At 40.0% G+C, this 10999-nt stretch overlaps 1 pseudogene; it reads left to right on the top strand.

The window, feature by feature from the left end:
* The first annotated feature begins 898 nt into the window (after positions 1-898).
* Positions 899-2256, top strand: LOC149744681 (AP-3 complex subunit beta-2 pseudogene; annotated as a pseudogene).
* Positions 2257-10999: the final 8743 nt, after the last annotated feature.

Genomic DNA, 10999 nt, shown 5'->3' with positions numbered 1-10999 from the left:
ATGCCAGACCTACATTCACAGCACAGACAGGGATTTTGTGGCAGCCACGGTCCAAGCCACTAGACGCTGGGCAACTAACATAGGCTGAGTGGGTGACATCTGCTGCAATGACCTGGTGCAGCTGCTGTCCCACTGTGATGAGCTCGTGGTCACAGAGTCAGTGGTCATCATGAAGAAGCTGCTGCAGATAGACCCAGCACAACATGAGATCATCAAACACTGGGCAAAGATCAGAAAACATCCAGGTGGCCATGGCGCGAGCCAGCATCCTGTGGCTCTTCAGTGAGTACTGTGAGCATGTCCCTAGGATTGCATCTGACGTCCTGAGAAAAACAGCCAAGTCCTTCACAGCAGAGGAGGACATCTTCAACCTGCAGGTCATCAACCTGGTTGGCCAAGCTTTACCTGACCAACTCTAAGTAGACCAAACTGCTGAGCGTGTATGTACTGAGTCTGGCCGTGTACAGCAAAAACTGTGATATCAGAAACCAGGCGCACTTCACCCAGCAATTTATGGTCCCTTCGGAGCAGTGTGGGGCCCTCAGCTGCCATGCCAAGACACTCTTCATGGCACCCAAACCACTCCCAGTCTTGGAATTATTCTTCAAAGACCAGGATCACTTACAGATGGGCTCACTGTCTCATCTGCTCAATGCCAAGGCCACAGGCTACCAGGAACTCACAGACTGGCCAGAGGAAACCCCGGATCCATCTTTGTACAACTTGGAGATATGTGAATGGACCACATGATCAAATCAGGAGGAGAAGAAGAAGAAGGAGGAGGAGGAGGAGGAGAGGAGGGGGAGGGGGAGGGGAAGGGGAAGGGGAGGGGGAGAGGAGGGAGGGGAGGGAGGGGAGGTGAAGGGAGGGGGAGGGGAGGGGGAGGGGAGGGGGAGGGGAGGGGGAGGAAGCCTCTGACGGAGACTCAGAGCTCACAGTCTACAGGCAGCGACCACCGGTTTGAGAGTGAATCATACAGTAAGAGCAGCAGCAATAGCAGCTCCAGGGAGTCTAGCAGTGAGTTCAAAAATGAAGACCAGGATGAGGATGAGGGGAAGGGGAAGAGCAGCGAGAGTGATCAGAGTGAGGAGGAAGGTGAGAAGAAGAAGGTGAAGAGGAAGAAAGTGCTCAGGCTCCTTCTCAGATGACAACAGTGATTCCATCAATAGTTCATCAAAGTCTGAGAGGCAGCAGGGTCTGAGGAAGAGCAGATGGAACCTGCCTCCTAGAGGAAAACCAAAAAACAAACAAAAAACCAGTGGCAAAAGTGCCCCTGCAGCCAAGGAGATCTCCCTGCTCAATCTAGAGGACTTCACCCCTCCCAATACCCAACCTGTCTCTCCTCCCAGGGTTGTGTCTAGCAGTCTGGCTGCTGACCTACAGGGCCTGACACAGACTCTGCCCCCGCCGTGCCCTCACTCCCGATTCCAGTATTGGGTGTTGGGAGGCAGGAGCTGCTGCACCTTTTAGCTGGTGAGGGGCTATCTGTGGGCTACATCTTCAGCAGCCAGCCTTTCTCCCGGGACTCCCACGTAGTGGCTGTGCACATTTACTTCTTCAACAGCTCTGATACCCCTGTCAAGGAACTGCATGTGAGCATGCCCTGAACTTCCTGCTGGCATTAACATCCTGAAATCGAGCCCTAAGCACTCAGAGAATCTGCCACTGCTGTCATGGACATTAATTTCTGTGACTCAACCTAGGTGGCCAGGCTTCCAGCTGTGAACAAAACCCAAGAGTTCTATGTCTCCATCCGGCCACTGGGGAACTGATGGCTCTGTGTTCATGAGTGAGAATGGGTTCAGGAACAGGGAAAGCTGACAGGCATGAATGAGATCACAGAGGAGCTCAAGCTGCCAGACACCTGTCAGAGTAACAATGTTGTGGTACAGAAAGTGACTGCCATTGCCAACCTGGGTTGTGTCCCTTGTGGGGCCTATGGTGGGTACAGGTTTGCAGGAAGGACACTGACCAGTGGGAGACTGGTCCCACTGAGCCTGGAATGCCCCGTCCACTGGAGCTGCCCAGCTGACAGTCAACAGTGAGAAGATGGTGATGTGCTGGTGAAGGACATGGTGCAGGCTCTGATGCAATGACTCCCAAGTGCTGTGACCTCTTTGGACTCCACCTGTCCCTCCCTCATGAAACCTGGGCTGTTAGCCCCTCTCTCTCTCTCTTTATATCTTTGTCTCTCTCTTTTTCTCTCTCTCTCTCATATCAGACTCCTCATGCCAGATAGCATCCAGGGGGTCCTCTGTCCCCCTCTCTGGTCATTACCAGGCACGCCTCTCTTTCCCCTCCCCATGGGTTCCTTAGTGACCTGTGCAGAGGGAAACAGCAAATTCTTCCTTCAGTCCTCCTATTTTTCTGTAGCTATTATTGTAGCAAAATCTCAATAGAATGTCTTCTCCTTAATATATGTCATAAAGCACGTTATATATATTACATATACGATGGACATTAACTAGACTTATTGTGGTGATCATTTTACAATATATGCAAATATCAAGTCATTACCGTTGTACACCTGAAACTAATATAATGTCATATGTCAATTATACCTCAATAACAAACAAACAAATAAATAAATAGTGTCTTTCTGGACTGTAGTCCAAGAACATTGAATCAGGATATCTAGATATGAGCCTAGGAGCCTTCATTTACAAAGTGTCTGACAATTTTAAAGCATAGTTGAGTTTAAACCTGTAAACTTGACTGTAAAGTATGCCCTAGACACCTCTTGTTTTAGCAGTGTCCTCTTCTCTGCCCTGGGCTCTTCCACATGGGACCAGCCCTTCAGAAAGAACCTTGGTAAACTGCAATTGAGGTACCAGAGGAAACTACCAAAGAGCAAGAGAACTGAGATCTCTGGAGCCTGTACATTCTACAGTAGCTAGCTTACAACAGTTAACCAAATGAGTACCTACTAAGACACAGTCCAAGGGAGGCAATTCTGGAAACTCAAAGAAAAGTGGAATTTCTGACCTTAAAGAGTTTACAATCTGATAGGAGACAAATCTGCACATTAAAAGTATGTGAGGAGAATAGAAAATCGAATCATCCTAATTACTTGGGTAATTGTTTTAACTTTTACATCTATTTTGACTACAGACAGAAAGTCTGAATAGAGTCTTCTAACCCCTAGTCTAGGATTTTCCATTAAATATCCTAATGCATTACTATAATATAGTCTAGACTTTCTAGTCTCTTGCTTAGAAATTTCTTTTGATTTATTCTATGTATAAACCATAATATATTCTGTAATTTTAAGGTATGTATAGTTTCAAATATCCTGGATTATTTTCTCAAATTATCAAAAGATTTCAGAAATTCCATCACTTTTGCACTCAAAAATAATAGAAGGCAGCTATTTTTTTTCATTCATTCATTCATTGATTCTAAGTCATAAATTGAGAGTCATGTATATCTTAGGATACTAAAGATGATTAAAACTTGGTGACTGTTCTCATGGACCACAGCCTCAGATAAGGCAGATGTATAAATGCCCATGAACCTTAATTTTGGGGGAAAAAATCTATCTATCTATATATATAAAATCACCTTGGAGAATATATCTTATCCCCGTGCTTGGCAGATAACGATAATTTTAGAATGCACGAGAAGATGAAATTACTATATAAAAAGTAGTTCTCTCTAAGTTGGGTGGAGAGTGAGCGCACATTTTAAGCCAGCAGGGATATGGGCAGGTGACAGATAAGGCAAGGAATCTTATTTTAGCAATGGAGAGGTAAAGAACCTATAATGATCTATTCAGTGAAAGGAATGTGCTCCTTAAATAATCACTATGTGACACGCTTTTTCCATTTGATAACAAGATTAACTGTGACACGATAGGATTTAGGGCATGGGTGAGGGAAGGAAGAAGAGCTCTCAACACAGAATGGAAATAGGGCTAGAGCACAGGGTTGCCTGGCCCCCAAAACTACAGATATGTCATTGTAAATGGAAGCACCCATCAAAGAATTTTCAGCGTGGAATCCTGGGATGCCTTCATTTGTTACCCAGACTTCTCCTAGCTATGGCAGGAGCCTCAGATGCTAATTGCCACCATGAGTTCCTAGATTTACACACTGAACACTATGACATAATCCTGGAGGAATACAAGGAGATTGGGGAAGACAGATCTCTTCAGTCCTGCTGTGAGAGTAGAGATAAGCAAACCCAAAGCGAACCTGACAACTTTCCCTTTAATTGATTTAAATTAGGAATTTCTCCAACTTCCAAACTGTTTTCTAATTAAGTTCGATATGAATGATGGCCCATATTGCAGATGGTTGAAAGGTGAGTTTTCTAAAATAATAACGAAGCCAGAATGTGATCTAGTTTTCTGGAGGAGTAATCCATGCTATTCAGATGACATCTTTCAACATTTTGGGGAGGTGGTGGTGATTAGCTTATTTTACGTTTTTAATAAAATGATAAATCCCCCTCAAAAATCCTACCAAACTCTAAGTCTCATCTTAAAAATAATTTTAATGAGATTTATTTTTATTCATTTAAAAAATTGATATGTGCTCATGAGAAAATATTTAGGATATAGAAAGTAGAAAAATAGGAAAAAAACGAGTACCCAGAATGACAGATATAGTCACTGATAAAAATTAAAATTTTCAGTATACTTTTCTCATAGTTTATAGTTTAAACTGTAAATAATTTTGATATCATATTAAATAGTGTACATATAAAATATATATCTTTTCATGTAATATAAAACAAAAGTTTCCATGATATTACAATATTTTACAAAGATGAATTTAATCCTCACATAGTATTTCTTCATATAAAGCATGCCATAATTTGTCAACTCCTCTTTTTTCAGTTTAAAGTGTCATTTCCAAGTATTCAATATTTTGAATAAGGCTATACAATATATCAATGTGGACATTTTAACTTTTTATTGTTTTTGGTGTTTTTAGTTTGTTGACCTCTCAGAGTTTATTTACAGAAGTAGGATTATGTATTAAGGGTTGGTTATAAAAATATTTAAGAGTTTGATATATTGGGGGACATTTTCTGATAAGATCACCCCAATTTTTGCCTCACCATCAGGATAAAACTGCCCATTTACTGCAAACATTCTCATATTAAATGTTCTTTTATTTTTACATGTGCTCATTTGTCTCTAATACTGAAGCTGGATTTGTATTTATTTGATTGCTGAGAGGTAGAATATTTCCATATGTACTTTTCAATCAGTATTCCTTCTTCTCTTATAAACTGTCTATTCAAATTTGTTTTACATGAAAACAATGTTGTCAATTCCTTATTTGTAAACGATACAATTGGGTTATGGATAGATTTTCAATAAAAATGTACATGAAAACTCAATCTTCTGTAGTTAGGCCACTCAGAAAAGTTCAGTAAAATCATCTCAAACAGCAGGAACGCCCTCCAACACACACACACACAGACCCACACTGTCGGGGAGGGGAAAATTTTCCCCTCTGTTCCTCTTGAGTTCTTGTGGCTGGACTAATCATAAAATTGACCAAGACAGATTAACAGGAGAAAAAGAAATTAATTTTAACTGTGCACATAGCGGTCTCATAGAAATAGGACCTAAGGAATGGCCAAAGCAGGCAGCTTTTATACTTTTAAGACAAAGAAACAAATTTGTGAGGAATTAACAGGACAAATAAACAGGCTTTGAGTGATTAATTAGTGAAGAATCTAAGCAGAGTTTGGGTTTGGAGTAGCAAATTAAAGAAATAACAAGGTTTGTTTACCACGGCTTCTCAGCCCGAATGAATTTTCTTTCTTTTTTTTTAACTTTTTACTTTATATTGGAGTATAGTTAACAATGTTGTGTTAGTTTCAGGTGTACCACAAAGTGATTCAGTTATACATATACATGTATCTATTCTTTTTCAAATTCGTTTCCCAATTAGATTGTTATAGAATATTGAGCAGAGTTCCCTGTGGTAGGTCCTTGTTGGTTATATATTTTATTTTTTATTATTTATTTATTTTTTACTGGAATATAGTTGCTTTACAATGTTGTGTTAGTTTCTGCTGTACAATGAAGTGAATCAGCTACATGTATACATATATCCCCTCCCTCTTGAACCTCCCTCCCACCCCCGCCCCCCATCCCACCTCTCTAGGTCATCACAGAGCACCAAGCTGAGCTCCCTGTGCTAATACAGCAGGTTCCCACTAGCTATGTATTTTACACATGGTAGCATATATATGTCAATCCTGATCTCCCAATTCATCGCACCCTCTCCTTCCCCACCAGGTCCGCATGTCCATTTTCTACATCTGTGTCTCTATTCCTGCCCTGCAAATAGGTTCATCTGTACCATTTTTCTAGATTCCACATATATGCGTTAATATATGATATTTTTTTTTCTCTTTCTGACTTATTTCACTCTGTATGACAGACCCTAGGTCTATCCACATCTCTACAAAGACCCAATTTCGTTTCTTTTTATGGCTAAGTAATATTCCACTGTATACATGTACCACATCTTTTTTAACCATTCCTCTATCGATGGACATTTAGATTGTTTCCATGTCCTGGCTATTGTAAATAGTGCTGTAATGAACATTGGGGTACGTGTGTCTTTTTGAATTATGGTTTTCTCAGGGTATACACCCAGTAGTGGGATTTCTGGATCATATGGTAGTTCTAGTTTTAGTTTTTTAATGAATGTCCATACTGTTCTCCATAGTGCTTGTATCAATTTACATTCCCACCAAGAGTGCAAGAGGGTTCCCTTTTCTCCACACCCTCTCCAGCATTTATTGTTTGTAGATTTTTTGATGATGGCCAGTCTGCAGTATGAGGTGATACCTCATTGTAGTTTTGATTTGCATTTCTCTAATAATTAGTGATGTTGAATATCTTTTCATGTGCCTCTTGGTTAAATATACCAGTGTGCACATGTCAATCCCAAACTCCCTAAATATCCCTACTCCCCACCCCCTCCCCACTGGTAACCATAAGTCCATTGTCTAAGTCTGTGAGTCTGTTTCTGTTTCGTAAATAAGTTCACCTGTATCATTTTTTTTAGATTCCACATATAACTGATATCATACAATATTTCTCTTTCTCTGTCTGACTTACTTCCCTCAGTATCACAATCTCTAGGTCCATCCGTGTTGCTGCAAATGGCTTTATTTCATTTTTTTAATGGCTGAGTAATATTCCATTGTATATATGGAGAACACTATGGAGGTTCCTTAAGAAACTAAAAATAGAGCTACCATATGATCCTGCAATCCCACTTCTGGGCATATACCAGGAGAAAAACATGGTCTGAAAGGATAACTGCACCGCAGTATTCATTGCAGTGTTGTTTACAATAGCCAATATATGGAAACATCCTATATGTCCTTCGACAGAAGAATTGATAAAGAAGATGTGGTACATATATACAATGGAATATTACTCAACTGACTGAATTTTCTATCTCTGGTGATAAGGGTGTCCTTCCAGGAGGGCACCTTTCACATGAGAGGTTTATTTCCTGCTTTCAGGGAGACAGAGAGGAGGGTCAAACTGTCACTCTTGCCTTGGCTGTTTCTTAAGTATCTTTACTTCAAAATAATCAACATGCCATTAAGGCATATTTTGGGGTGGCCTGCACTGGGCCCCAACAACACTCACCCTCCTACCCCTACCCCCTATACTTCTTTCCCCCTTAAATAACCTACACATCATGTTCCATATAGCATTCAGGAAGAGTGGAGCCCAACAGCCTCCCAGCAGCGTGCTGGTTGATTCTGAGGTATGTAACAAAGAGGAATTATCTCCTGGGCTCCTCCTTCCCATTCTTCTCCAGGCATCACTAAACACACACTAGTGGCAAGGGAACAATTTGACCGCACCATTCAGAGGGGCTGATTTCCTTTTCAAAAGTGCTGAGATTAGAGAATTTGGTTGGATTCTCCAGGAGGGGAAGAAAGGTTTAGGAAGCTATAAAAACCGCTCACAGGGCTTCCCTGGTGGCGCAGTGGTTGAGAGTCCGCCTGCCAATACAGGGGACACGGGTTCGTGCCCCGGTCCGCGAAGATCCCACATGCCGCGCAGTGGCTGGGCCGGTGAGCCGTGGCCGCTGAACCTGCGCGTCAGGAGCCTGTGCTCCGCAACGGGAGAGGCCACAACAGTGAGATGCCCGCGTACTGAAAAAAACAAAACAAAACAAAACCGCTCACATATAAAATCTCTGGTTAGGGAAATATTTATGCTTCACAGTGAGTTCATCCAAGAAAAATAAATATATAACTACACAAATTAAATATTTTCTTCATAAGGGAGAATACTGCAAATTCAATGAAATCAGTTTTGCACACGCTTCATATCTCTCTGCACTAACTCTTTATTATGATAATTTTCTACGGTGGTTTCAAAGGTTTTAGCTTTATTGTTTCTGCAACTAAGATGACTGGCCACTAATAAAAATATCTAAAATAACAGATATTCCTTTATGAGTCAATGCACATGTTCATACCTAGCTAATATAAAAGGGAATTTACTCTTGGGTAGTGCTATATAAAGTGCATTTCTCTAGCACAAAAAAAAAAAAAAATACATCGTTTTCTTAGCCAATTGCTCTATAAAATTTGATATGTACTTCAGAGGTGAAGGGGGGAATTAAAATAATTCAATAAGAAAATTACACCTGAAAGTTCTATTTTTTGGTTCATACTAAAATGAAAATATAAAACTCAAAATAAATTTGAACTATGAATATAACATGAATCATTAGTAATAATAATATTTTCCCTGCTAGAAAATAAATAAATGGGATTCATTTCTCATTGCATTTTTCTTTCAAGCTTCTCTCCTAAAGGTATTGCTTCCACAAGGGATATTTATTTTCATTTATTTTTAACCTTCTGACCTTAGTTTCCTTGACCGAAAAATAATGTTACTATTTCCTGTGCCGCTGCACCTTTGTGAGGATTATGAGAGAATTGTATGTAAATTAAATACCAAATGCCTAGCATTTGATAGGTACTCTTTAAAATATTTTTCTATCAGGTTGCCTTTTTATTAAGAATTATAAATTATATATGGCATAATTCATAATTTTTCAGTCTTATTTATAGTTGGGCCAATGAGTACCATCTACCATTTTAGTACTGAAGAGGAAACAGCAAAATCTAGGAAAGACAGTCTCCACTTGGAAAGCTTAAAGAAATGGATTGATTCATTTTCCTCAACAATGTCCCTCTTTTTAGAGAGGATCAATACAGTGAGATGCAGAAAAGAATCTCTCTTCTGATCACTGATAAAAGGAAACATTAGCTGTACTTTAAACACACCTCGCTAGCAGAGAAAATAGTGAATGACACTGTAGTATCCATAGTAAAGGAACAAAATGGAATGTTGGTGCAGAAGGACCTCTTAAGGGTGACTCACAAATCATGCTTTTGTTAGGTATCTATGTGACTGTGAAACTGTCAGGATTTGTTTAGCTAATGACTCTAACTTGTTAAAATTTTAACCATGGCTCTTTTGTTGCATTTCAAAGGAGTCATAATGTTCCTTCTATTATCTGTTTCTTGTGCTTGAAAAGATGATCTCACATGAATATTTCTTATCATTTAACAACATAAGGACATTTAGTCAACTCTCTGACCCACCAGCCTCTACTAGTTGAGCTATAGGTTCTTGTTCTAGCAGACTACATCTGTCCTCTTTTCTTTTACGTGGAATTCTAGACTTCTTCCAGGATAAGTAAAGCACACAGGTACTGAGGATGTGAACTTGAGGTGAAGAGGAGGAAATGCCATTGGTCATTTTGAGGGAAATGGTAAAATTATGGAAATTGTTGAACATTTATAGACACTGTGCTAAGAAATTCAGTGCATTACCTTATTCAATATCCATTACAGTGTTCCAAGATAGTAATTATTTTTATATCCATTATGCAGATGAGGAAACTGAGTATAAACAAGGTTAGTAACTTATTCAATGTATACAACCAGTATGTTTTCAAAAAACACTGGCTATTCTTGAAAGTAATGGCATGAGACAGCTTTGTAAGTTTCCACGAAACAACCTGTTAGGTTCTTGGGCACCAAAACTCAGGAAATTCATTAACTTGCCTAAGTTCATGTAGCTAAGTAAGTGACATAAATACATTTGACCACAAATCTATAAATTTGATCTAAAATCTATTCCACAGTTCTTGACTCTATAATGTGTTTCTTAACAGTATTTGTCTGTTAATGGGAATTATAAATGATACAAACAAATAATAAAACTTGGTCCTTCCCCCATATGATCAGAGCCTATCAGGAGAAATAAATTTGATATTAGAAAACATCTAAAGTATAATATATATAATGATAATGCTCACCTGATAAGAACAACAGAGAACTATGAGATGAGGTGAGAGAGGAGAGATTTGAAAAACCTGGATGAGAAATAAATAGTCCGCCAGCCACTTTCTAAAGTGAGATTAGGTAAGAAGATCTTTAAGCAATTATGAAATCAAAGTCAGAGAATTGATCATACAACCATTCAAGAAGGAAGATGCAATTAATTTGGTAATACAACACAACTATAATAGTTTGGTCTCCATCTACAAAGATATTTGAATAATATTGATAGTGACTTCTTTTTTTTGGTTGCACCGTGCAGCTTGTGGGATCTCAGTTCCCTGACCAGGGATTGAACCCAGGCCACAGCAGTGAAAGCTCGGAATCCTAACCACTAGGCCACCAGGGAACTCCCAATAGTGACTTCTGAAATTTACTTTAGGTTTAATACCTTTAAAAAATAGTTTGCCTTAGCTTCCCTGGTGGAGCAGGGGTTAAGAATCCGCCTGCCAATACAGGGGACACGGATTCAAACCGTGGTCCGGGAAGACCCCACATGCCGCAGACCAAATAAGCCTGTGCACCACAACTACTGAGCCTGTGCTCTAGAGCCCAGGAGCCACAACTACTGAAGCCTGAGCCTGTGCACCACAACTACTGAGCCTGCACCTAGAGCCTGTGCTCCGCAACAAGAGAAGCCACC

This window comes from Delphinapterus leucas, chromosome 20 (assembly GCF_059928025.1).
Source record: "Delphinapterus leucas isolate spDelLeu-1000000601 "Yukka" chromosome 20, BTC_Dleu_Yukka2, whole genome shotgun sequence".
In the NCBI taxonomy this organism is placed as follows: Eukaryota; Metazoa; Chordata; class Mammalia; order Artiodactyla; family Monodontidae; genus Delphinapterus; species Delphinapterus leucas.
Note: the sequence above shows the minus strand (reverse complement) of the source record. Positions and strands in the feature narration are given on the sequence as shown.